General features: G+C 41.6%; 1 long non-coding RNA gene across 1 annotated transcript; it reads left to right on the forward strand.

Annotated features, from left to right (window-relative positions):
* Positions 1 to 1746: 1746 nt before the first annotated feature.
* LOC103581739 lies at positions 1747 to 3399 on the forward strand. Its single transcript, XR_549685.1, has 3 exons — positions 1747 to 1794; positions 2093 to 2212; positions 3160 to 3399. It is a non-coding gene; the product is annotated as an uncharacterized LOC103581739 (long non-coding RNA).
* The last annotated feature ends 8996 nt before the right edge of the window (positions 3400 to 12395 follow it).

Genomic DNA, 12395 nt, shown 5'->3' on the forward strand with positions numbered 1-12395 from the left:
AACTCCTGTAGCCTTTGAGTTGTTGACACCAAAAATATTCTGTCTCTTATAGTTATTCATCTTCCCTTCTTGTTTGTCTTTTTTCAGCATCTAAGAAGCCTCATAAGGGTCAGGGTCAAATTTGTGTTATATGTAGCACCATGGAAATCAAGTAGTAAGTCCTAAAGAAAATGGTAAATGCTTTTTTTTTTTTTTTTTTCCTATAAAGAGAATCACATTCTGCTTTCATCTTTTTTTTTTTTTTTGTTAGAATAAAAATAATAAATGCTATCTGCCACACTGGGCTTTGGGAAGGTTTTTTCTTCTTTTCTTTTTTTTGTTTCTACTTAAATACAAACTAATAGCATTCAACCAGATTCTTTTACTTCTCTATTACTTTATCTGGATGTTTTAAAAGTAGTTTTGGTTATTCCACTTTCTCTTCCAGTTACTCTCTAATGTCAGCTAAGAAGAGCTTTTTCTCTTCTCTCACTAATCATTGCCATCATATCTCTGGCAAACTTATCATTTATAGTCTCATTTTACAGTTCTAGGTCAACTCTGTCCTGTGGGGGTAAACTAGGTGTGGAGTGTCTGATCTGGGCCTTCTAAAATATAAACGAGGGAAGAGAGGAATGCCTTTGGTCTATCAAAATACCCCAGCCACAGCTCCACTGAGCTTTGTAGGCTCCTAATTAATCAGGACAGGGAATCATGGTGACCTCGCTGCTGGCTGCCTGCTCCTAACACGTGTGCCCTGTTCTGAAAGTCCAACTGAGCAGAGAGCCTGGGGGTAGGAAGAGGAAGGAAGGAAGCCCTGCCGTTTGTTTGGTACCTGCCACGTGCCAGTCGCTATGCCAACAACTCAACGGAGTAGAAATGTATTCCCACTTTACAGATGAGTGGACTAATGCCTAGAAATTTAATCAACATGCTCAAAGCCGTACAAAAAGCAAAAGAAATAAGTGGGATTAAAACCTGACAGCAAAGCTCTGGGTCTATCCATCGCCACTTGGTGTCTTTATTCCTTTCGGTTGGCTGGGGTAAGAACATGATGGCAGTATTTGTATCACTGAGAGTGTATGAGTAATACTGGAGTCAGGAGAAAGACCCAGGAGGAGACTGAATTATCTCTTACTCTGTCATTGGCATTTGGAGACCTTTGTTATGGTTCTGGCTCTGTTGCTTTCCAGGTTTCTGATTTTAAGCTAACTTTAAACTAACTTGTTCTTTTGTAAGGGCTGCTGTGTCTGGTTGCACTGCTGTGCCCAAGTGCACTGCACAAAAGCACTTGGCTGATAGAGTATGATCATCAGCCTTGAAAAAAGGCTGCAATTTGCCCAGAGGTGCCATATAGGCTAGCATTGGCCCCGACTTTAGTTTTTTGTTTCTGACAAGTTAATTTTTTAAATTTTATACTTGAAACATAACTGATTTTACATATTTATGGGGTACAGAGTTCATTATCAGTATTTGTGTACAATATATGATGATCAAATCAGTATTATTAGCATGTTCATAAGTACAAATTGTAGTTATTCTTTGTGTCCTTTACCCACTTGACTTTAAGTTTTCTTATCTTCAGTCTAGGTAAAATCATCAGTGTGGAAGAGTATTATCATTTGAATAAGTGAAAAAGCTAGTTGTATTTTGTGTAACATATTATAGGAACTCTCTTGTTTTGGGGGGCCAATGTCATCTGTGAAGAAATATCTCCCAAGGTGTTACAACAGCAGCAAAGAGGACTACATCTTTGAATTTTATAGAATGAAGATTCGATTCCTGCCTTTAGACTTGCTAATTTTATGATCTTGGGTAAGTTACCTCTAGAAACTTTTCTATATCTGTAAAATGGGGATAATGATAATACCTACCATACAAGGTTGTAAAATTTTCATGAGTTAATATTTGTAAGGCTTTTTAAGCAGAACCTGACAGGGCTCACATTTATTGAGAACTTACTACTGTGATTGTTATTTGCCGTTTATATCTTTGTGTTTCCCTGTTATAAGTTCTGGAGCTTCCCTCATAAACAGTTCGTATGTTGTCAGTTTTGAGTTTTCACCCTTGGATATGCTAGCCGATTTCTCTGCAATGCTTTTTCTGTTGGCAGGACTTGTTATCACCTGGCTCAAATTGACTTATACAAAACAAACAAAAAGACTGACATTACATAAAGCTAGATCCAGAGGTTCAAATGATGTTAGAGGATGCAGGACTTTCTTTCCATCAGGTAACTCTGTTTTCCACTGCATCGGCTTCATGTATGGGCAGGGTTTTCCAACTCTATAGGCCTAGTAGCCCCTGGCTTACCCTTTCATTTATTCTTCAAGTTCAGCAGAAGTCTGTTTTGTCTTCCCAAGTAACCAAACAAAAATCCCTGAACTGAGCCTGTTTGCCTTCTTGGAATATGTGTTTATCCCTGAGTCAGACACTGGCCACACAAGGCATGCTTGGATTGGCCAGGTCTGGGGCACCTGCCTGCTCCTGGGTATGGGGTATGGTCCTGGTGTCAAACAATGTTCAGAACGGGTGACAGGTTGTTCCTTAAAGGAAAATTAGAATGCTGTTGCCAGAAGAAGGGAGAAAGGGTATTGGGAAGGTAAAAATGATGGATTCCCACTACATTCCCCCTGCTTTTTCCTTTTGCTATTGGCCTTTGAAATTTATGAACAAGATGAACCATCTTACAAGAATATTTCTTTAAGCCATTGGACAAAATGGATTTACACAGTAGCTTAGAGAAATGTAAAGTAGTGGAGAAAACAATGGTTTGGAATTTTTCTAATTGTTCATCTGCCTCAAGTAAGTTGTGTGGCCATTGACAAACATGCATCTTTAAAGTGAGGAGGCTGGGATCCATCTTCAAGTATGCTTCCAGCTCTAATGTTCTATGATGTTCGTGAAATAATGCTCATCACTAGCAATCACTGGTAACTTTTGGGTTTTTTTCATCTGAAAGTGGAGAATGCGCCTGCTTTGACAAGCTTTGGAATATCATATCTATGACCAGTCACTTTTAAAAAACAGAAAGGGAGCACTTATACAAGATGTCAGCTTTTCTCTAGATTTTCCTAGAGTAAGACCCCCAAATCCTTAATAGAAAATGTTGTTAGGAGTAAGGAGGGTTTTTATCTTTTACCCCATTCTTCTCTCTCCTCCCCCTTTGCCTCCATGTAGGAAGAACAGGAGAGAGGAGCTAGTATTCACTGGAATGGAGGTAACTCTCAGGGTGATCTTGGAAGTTATATACTGAAGACAGCAAAACCACTTACCCTGGTTTCCTGGATGACTGTATGGAGCAGGACCTCCTCCCACCCATCCTTTGTGCCCACCCATCCCAACTGATTTGGAACAACCATGGACTGTTATGTGAGCAAGAAATAATCTTCTGTTGTGTGGACCCACTATGTATTTGGTTTAATTTCTCACTGCAGCCTAATACAGCCTAATGCAAAGTATTAAGAATTTTGGAAGAGGATAAGGCTGGTTAGAAATAATAAACCACAGCTGTACATATTGGCCCGCACTGTGCTGGTTTTATTTTTATCAAATTTGCTGCCAATTGATTTTAGATAAAATCCAGATTTCCAAAAGCTCTTAAAAAATTAGAAGCATGTGGCAATTCTTTGACAAGATTAGAAGAACTGGCAATATTGAAATTTCATTCCCCCATGAGGGCAACTTTCTGAAGCTCAGTAGCAGTTCTGGGGATGGGACTCATACTCTCAAGGTGCCTTCAGTTCCTACCATGGCCTCTAATTCTCCCTGATGAGGCTGGCTTCACTCTTATTTTTCCTGACCTCTGTAGGGATTTGAACTTAGACATTTCTAATCTAAAGGGTGAGTCACCGAGTGCTCAGGGCTGCCACTGAAACAGTAGCTACCATGAATATAAAAGCTCACAAACCTCTGACTGCAGTACTGTAAAAGTTGTGTACACAAAACATGGTGTTAAAAAAAAGTCTTACATTGAAGAATCTGGCATGAGTACTTTTCTAGAACTTTCTATGTCCTAAAATGGGAAATGTATGTGATTGTTTAAAAGTTCATGGTATCAACCAAACTAAAGCTGAGCAATTTGCTTCATGGACAGGGAGGATGAAAGTGCGGGGTGTGTGGTGGGCCTTTACTGAGAGGGAATTTCCATCAGCATGATTTCATGGGAAGGACAAGCACCAAGCAGCCTGCATTAGCTTCTGTATTTTTTCCAGTGCAAAGGAAAATAATTCTCTGTCCTGCTGATCCTGGCACACTGAGCTTCAGTTCTTCTTAATTTAAATCCTTTCAAATATTTAGAGAAGATACCGTGTAAAACCCTCAGTCATTTGCCATTGAGGACATGAGGATGACAGGGTGAACTAGGAGGGGAAGTCTCCCTTGGGGGTGGTGCTGCAAGGAAGGCACCACCTTCCTACCCACCTACCTGCAAGAAGCACTTACTTTTTCTCAAACTGGGGAACCATGTAAATGGTGGTGTGGTGAGGAGGTTATTCAGAAGCAGAAAATAACCCTGTGTGTTCTATCATTTTTTAGATATGGTCTTCTGGTTGGAAAGCCTTTCTGATGCCAGAAGGCACTCAGAATCTCATCTGTCCCCGACTCTCTTGTCCCCTCACGTGCACCACTGGTCAGCACCACCCTGAGGTTTGGTCTTTCTGCCTTGGCTGTGGGACTGTTCCTGGTGCTGTACCACCGGCTCCCCCTCTAAGCCTGCAGTGCTGGTGTTCACACTGCAGGTTGTGCTTGTGTGTGTTTCTCACTTATTACATCTCTTAAATTCAATTAGTGCCCTCATGCTGTGGGAGACCAGCCCACTCTCTGAGAGCAAGAAAAAGATAACTTCAGAGCTTGTCTATGGCCCTGTCTCAGTGTTTTCATGGAGCCCTTCTCTCCCCACAATTTAAATTCAGTTCACGGCAAGGGTCACAAATCAGCGTTTGTTGGAATGCATTATGAAGAAATAAACATTTATCAAATTGTTTTTTGAGAAGGTGAATAATTTAGCAAGAAAAAAAAATTACCACTACCATTACAACAAAATTGTGCTGCTGACTGACAATTTATTTCATTCCTCTGAGATGCAAGGAACTGAAGCATGCTGAGTGAATATTGATCAGCTGGATGCAGATAAATGGAATTCCTTATAAGTCATGGCTTACTAACTTGTTGCCAATTAAGAACCAAAAAACAGTTAAAATGCCCCCCTTGGTATGAGTAAGGACCCTGGTGTTCGCTGCTGACCAGGATTGCTGGCTTATTATTGCCAAGTTATTGTTTAATCATGAATTATTGTAGGAGTACTTGAGAGAGGTCTTACTTTTTGGTCTGTGTAATGTTCTATTCCTTCTTGAGGAATGTTCTTCTGAATATCTATTATTATATTTTCTTATATTTTTTAGGCACTTGAACAGCATTAAGCACCATACCATATCTTTTATATAACTGATCTAATTTAATTCTCCTAACAGTCCTTCATGATAAGTCCTATTATTTTAATTTCACCCATGGGAAAACCAATGCTCAGAGAGGTGAATGCACTTCCCCTGGGGCCACACAGTTTGTGAGTGGCAAAGAAAAGGGTTGTGTATGGTTCGGTCTAATTCCAAAGCCTTTGCTCATAAATACAATCCCATTCCATATTATTCCAGACATAAACCCCTTATGATTAACTCTGAACCATCCTCCAGGAAAGTTCATGATTTGGGCAGTCCATAATGGCATCTCTCTTTCCAGCAAATGGGGAAAAAATGAGACTTTTTCTAAAGTTAGAAGCAATAGCTTCTGGAAACTCGCATAGGGAGGCCTGCACATGTGAAGAGAGCAGGCTGCTTGTCTGGCGTTTCATCCAGCTCACTGGGCACTCGGGAAACACCTACTGTGTGTTCTTTGTGTGAGGGCAAAGACAGAACAGTGAGAGATTATGGGCATCTGACTGGATTGTAGGGCAGTGAGAGACTGTAGGCAATGGAATCAACTGCACAGTGTTGAAGTTGCACAGCGTTGCACAGTTGATCACATTAAATACCTAGTGTTGGGTGAGTATCTCAGCTCTCAGCCTATTTCCTGAGCTGGTAAATGGAGCTGATGGTACTTACCATGTGGGATATTTGCCTCTGTGCTCTCAGAGCCATTCTTCACCCTTCCTCATCTCTGAACCACAGTGGAGGCTGACACCTGCAAACTCTCTTCTCAGCTGGCTTATTCTGGGTTTGGTCAAAGGAAAGTACTGACGGGAGAGTAGAGGAGTGGAGGAAGAGAGGGGATAGAGTATTTCTTCCTCTCTCGGTTTTGTGCACCCTCTCTGGCAATAGCTGCATCTCTTTCTACTGCTCCAGTTCCCACTGGACAAGTTGGCCATGGCTTCAGCTTCCCTAATGGTATTGACCCAGGACTCTGGTGACATGCCTTCTCCCTTGTCTTTCCTGCCCGGGGTCACAGCTTCCTGTTTTTACTAAATACTGGGTAGCCTTACCATTCCTGTTGGTTTTCTCAACTCTCCATCACCTGTGTGATTTCCTGCATTAAATTTCCTATATTTGAAACAGAGTGGTTTCCCTTTTTCTGACTAGACATTGACTGATAAACCCACCTTTCAGCAGTCCTAGGATGGAAGGAAGAAATGCATTTAAAGCACGTAGCATGTAAGAGATACTCAGTAAACTTCAAAATGCTTCGGGAAAAAGGAATAGTGAGGAAGATAAAAATTAAAAGAATTATGATATAGTAGATTGTAAAAAAGACAGTAAAAAGTGATTCGGGTGGAAGTTCAGACACTTGGGTTTAACTTCTGGCTCAGAGTTTAGCCATCTGTGAGAATTCAGGTGAATATCTTAAGTGCTCATGGCCTTAGCTTTATATACCCGACAAATAAGACATTCAGAAAATAAAGTATTTCCCAGCTACAAAAATGAAACATATTAATTCAGTTGAGGATAAATGGTGGGGATCAGGGAGAACTTCATGAAGAGGGGAAATTTGGCTGAGTCCTGAGAAATGATTAACGCAGCAGCTATAGATGCCACAGCAAGACTGGACAGCTGGTCAGAGAATAAACATTCTAGACAAGGGCATTGGAAGAGATTGTGTTAGAAAACTAGACAGCTCTATACACGATCCAAAGAGGACCAAGTCTTTTGCAGATAGTTAGGTGTCTCTAATCAGGAGAGAAGGGAAACATATGAAGACATTCCCAAATTCCTTTCACCCCCTTTTTTTTCCTTAAATAGACTTAATTTTTTAGAGCAGTTTTATATTCATAGCAAAATGGAGCAGAAGATACAGAAAGTTTCCACACACGCCCTCCCCTCTCCATGTACACACAGCTTCCTCCATGATCAGTGCCACCACCAGAGTGGTACATTTGTTACGGTTGATAAACCTACAATGACACATCCTTATGACCAAAGTCCGTAGTCTACATTAGGGTTCACTCTTGGCATTGTACATTCTGTGGATCTGGACAAATGTGTCCACCATTATAGTGTCGTACAGAGCAGCCTCACCGCCCTGAAAATCCCCTGTGCTCTGCGTATTCATCCCTCCCTCCCCCCAGCACCCGGCAGCTACTGATCTTTGTACCAGCCCCAGCATTTTTCTTCTTCCGGAATGCCATTTAGTTGGAATCATACAGTACATAGCCTTTTCAGATTGGCTTCTTTCACCTAGTAACGTGCACTTACAGTTCCTCCATGTCTTTTCTTGGCTTATTTGAAGCCATTTTTAAAAGGAAACTAGATTTCTGGGTGTTAATTTTGGGTTTTCACATCATGCCTGCCCCCCACCCCCAGGTCAGTGCTCCCCGGCCACTGTAGACAAGGGTTCTCTGGGCTGGATAGCACCGGAAGGAAAACTATCTAGAAGATGCTCTTTGGCTCCATTTTCCACTCACACTGTCAGCCTCTACAAGATGTGGCTGACAAGATGTCCCTTCCCTTAAATTCCCTATTTAAGGAGAAGCTGCTTCAAATCCCTTGCCAGTCAGCTATGTGGTCCCAGAGCCCCAAGCACGATGTTTTTGTCAGCTCCAGCTGCTGTAACAAATGACCATAGACTGGGAGATGAAATGACACATTCATTTGTCACAGATCTGGAGCTGAGCGTGCCAGCATGGTCTCACTAGTGAGGGCCCGTGTCAGGGTCTTCTCCCTGCATCCTCACATGGTAGAATGAAGAGAAAGCGCTCTCTCGTGTCTTCTTATGAGGGCATTGAATCCCATTCATGAGGGTTCCACTCCCATGATCTAATCACTTTCCAAAGACCCCACCTCCTAACACCATCGCCTTGGAGTTTAGGATTTGAATATACAAATTTTGGAGGGACAGAAACATTCGGATAATGGCATACAGTGACCGTATCTTTACCTGGTAATTATTTGCAGCTGCACAATGAATGTGAGTTTCTTTGGGGGAATGAAAACATGGCTGTGGAACGTGACCTACCTTATCCCTCTGCACATTTAGGAAAATGCCCTGTCCCCTGCCCGTTCCCCTATTTGCAGGCTGAGCTGACTTGGTGGGAATACCCTGCTCTGCCTTGTGAATGGGTTTCAACTTACCACCTGGAACTGGGTCTGTTACCTTTCTGATTTTACTGCAGTGAATCAGCACTCTGCTCTTAAGCATATGACAGAAAAGAGAAAGGAACCCAATGGTTCATTCTCAACTGTCTCAGCACGAAGAGGGACGCAACATGAGCAGCTCCCACCACCCGGTCTTGCCAAACCCTGAGCGAGGTGGCTGTGGCAGCCACCTGGGCCAGTGTGGGGCGACCTCCTTCTGGCACTTGGCGCAGTTCTTCAGTGCCGGTGCCCCCTCCCTGGCTGGTTGCTCCTTGGTGCTCCACCCCCATTCTTATCCTTCCCTTGTCACAAGCCCTAACCTTAGGAATCCTACCAAGAAATAACAATGAGGACTTCTAGCAAGTTGTGATCTTCCATTTCTTTGTAAGGAAATTTGCCCTGCGCTTCTGCTCCTTGTCGGGTAATTTGGGATCCGAACTGACCTGTCCTGAGAGGTCATTCTTTGTATCCTGAATCGAACAGTAGTACTGAAGAGGCGCTGGCTACTCAGATTTTAGGTTGTGTTTCTAATCCCTGATACAGCCTCTGCAGACACCCACAGAACATTTACTTTCCTAGGTAAGTAACTGTAAGCAGACAAGTCAGGATTCCGGGGACAAGGACTTTGCTTCAGTATAGTGACTTATTTTAATGTCCTGAAATATATTTGAGTAGAACACTTAGACAACTTATTAGTTGGGGACTGGCCTAGGACAGTTGTTTGGGAAACTCTTCCTTTTATAATTTCGGATGCATTAAAATTTTTGGCATTTGCAGTGGCTGGAGGCTAAGAAAATATTTATGGGGTGCAGAATATCTTTTCATCTGCTTGTGAAACCTATCTAGTTTCGAAGTTGGTGTTTTCCCCTTGCCGGCTTTCTCACAGGGTGTTAACGAGGAAGGAGTTAAATTGGAGCGAATGAGACTGAAGGAAGGAGAATATACATTTACAAACTGCTGTTGCACGTTTTGATTTGAGCTTCCACTGCCAGATAGCTTGGCAGGCACCAGAAACAGCTACTGCAGAACTAGAAAGTTACATGAATACCAGAGGGAAAAAACTGATTTGCTCACTAGGAAGCTCTATTAAGTGAACATCTGTTAACTGTAAAAATCCCATGCAACAAATGGGAAAATATAATGAAATTCAGAGCTTTGGAGCAAATTAAAATCATAAAATACCAGTGTGCAGGAATCTCTGTGTTTCACTATTCTGAAATTTACATGGAAACTTGGAGCAAGGCAAAACAAAGTGGAAACACTTGAGATTATTTACTGTGGGTATGGAATAGAGCTATCCTTTTCTGTGAAAGAAAGCTAGGAATTGGGCAAAAATGTGCTCAGTGAGCAAGTTCATACAAAAAGCTCTCCGGCTGATAATTGTTGACACAATAAAATATTGTGGGTCTGCAGTAGGAGGGCTCAAGTCGGAACAAGGAAAGTCTGGGACCTGGCTCTATCCTTTGCAGAGTCAGGGACTGTTACAGATTTGTGTTGTCCAGATGCTACTGAATTCCTAAAGGAGGGAAGGGAAGGAACAGAGAATGTATGGTTTTTCCATATGGTTTATGCCCAAGAAGAATGCCTTAGCAATGTGGTCTGTGGAGGGAATTGTGTTTAAAATGCTCATCCCATTTGGTGTTTTGAATACAAAAGACAATGCCAGATCGGGATTTGTGCATGCTCACAGTTGTGGAAATTCCATTAGCTGTTTCCTTGGTTGTTTTGAATTATAACCATCCTAGACTGGGCAACAAGAGAAAAACACAGGTTAACTAGAAAGAACAGATCTATGTGGAAGATAGGGTGAGGTCAGCTTAATTTCAATACTACATAAATTCCTCTGGCCCCTTGGGCGTTTGTTATATTAATGTCTTTGAACGATTCAGCAGTGGCATTGGAGTTATTTAATCTTGTGATTATCTGCACTGATTTCCTAGGGGAGCAAAGGAGGGGTGGGGAGTTAGCAAAAGAATGTGAAGCATAACAGAGAGGTCAAAGGCTCCTAGCACAGGAGAAAAATTTTGATTATTGCCAGGTGCATATAAATGGAACGGGCTTCTGGAAAGAGGTGCTCTGCCCCATGTTTTGCTGAGCTCTAATTGGAGACCTAGCTTCCCTAATTGTTCAGTGAGGTCTAACTACTGTAGTTAAGAGGGAAGCTGTATATCAGGGGGCAGAGGGTAAGGCTTTTAAATAAGGCTTGTCTCCCAAATGCCTAAGCAAGAAATTGGAACAGAAATATACTGTAGAGCTAAAAAGTCTTAAAGTGCCTCTTAAATCTTTACTACAATTACCATAATGTAGAATAATAGAGCTGATACTATTTTTAAAAGCTTTTGAAGGTTGCAAGTAGCAGCTATAAATTGTGGGTTGCAGAAAATCTGTAACTGTAGTTTTTCAGAGGCTTTTTATTTTAATGAAAGAGAAAAGGTTTTAATAAAACCACAGAACTAATAGGGGACATTGTGGGGTAATGGGAATGTCTCCTTAGCTCTAGAAGTGCAAAGGAGTCAAAATGCTTGGCAGTGTGTGGTTATTAAAAAAAAAAAGTCATATTCTCCTTCCTGGCCACTTTTGAGGACATTCAGGTAAGTTTGATTTATTAAGTCAACAACATGGAGGTAGGCAAGCATGACAGCCAGAAATAATCTGACACTGGCAGAAATGTAAATAGTTTGGAAAAAATGAGGTAGATATTCTGACTCCCTTTGTGAAGGCAAAACCAAAATGCCAACAAGACACCTTGCTGTAAAGAGAAATTCAGCACCAATGACCTGATTTCCCTGGAGAAAATTGTTCCCATGTGTATTGAGATTTGTTATGGTGGGACTTTTGAAAGAAAAACTTCTAGTCATGATAGGATGCTTACAGATGCCTTTCCTCCTACTCTTACCTCACCCATTTGTACAAATAAAAGCTAGGTCAATATCTTTTCAGCAATCACAATTAGATACTAACCAAGAACACCGTTCTCATTTGAGATCAGTGATTAATATTGATGAGTGATTAATTCATAATACATCAACAAATAGTCAATAATAATTTGATAGTTGAGAGGAATGCTATAATTAATGGCTGGTGGATCTTTAGCAGGTGGAGCCGCAATGGTTTAAACTACAGACACTTATCAGCTGTACTTGCTGTGATGAGGACTGCAGGGGCAGAACAATGTATTGTGTGAGAAGATTTCCTTCTTTACATCCTCCTTTGTTTCTTCCCTCTTTTCTTCCCTTCTTCCCAAAATTGTGAGCAAAAGCTCTTCGGAGGCAAGGACTCTTAGAGTGTAAGGGAGGAGACTGACACATAGGCAATCAGGATGTACTGGGACAAGGGCAGTGATAATGGTGATCATGGGGCACACCCACCCAGAGCATCGCAAGGGTGGCAGAAGGTGTTAATTTGACTGAAAAGTGACTTCTAGGATGAGCTTTGATGGATGAGTTGGACAGGTCTGAAAGGGAAGTGGGCGAGAAAAGTGAGGAAGGAGGAAAGATAGAGGGCTACGACATTGCATGTGTAGTAGGGAAAAGAAATGTTTGAGGTTGACGGGAGAACAGATGTCAGATTGCAATGCTGGTGGACATGGTGCCAGGTACCAGGATCTCTTAATAAGTATTTACTGGAGGAATTCATGAATACCCAATCAGTTGTTGGCTTTTTCATTACTAACCATAGTAATCATAAGCCTCTTAGTTCCATCCAGTCAATTTCTGCCTTTTTAATTTTAACTGATGGTGTCAAGGTACATATGTGTCTACATCTTTAACTTTTGTTATTCTTCATTCATATATTTTTTCCAACCACTTTCAAGACAGTGCCAAGCTGTCTTCTCTACACAGAGCTTTCCTATAT

Source organism: Galeopterus variegatus, unplaced genomic scaffold, assembly GCF_000696425.1.
Source record: "Galeopterus variegatus unplaced genomic scaffold, G_variegatus-3.0.2 Scaffold13822, whole genome shotgun sequence".
Lineage (NCBI taxonomy): Eukaryota > Metazoa > Chordata > Mammalia > Dermoptera > Cynocephalidae > Galeopterus > Galeopterus variegatus.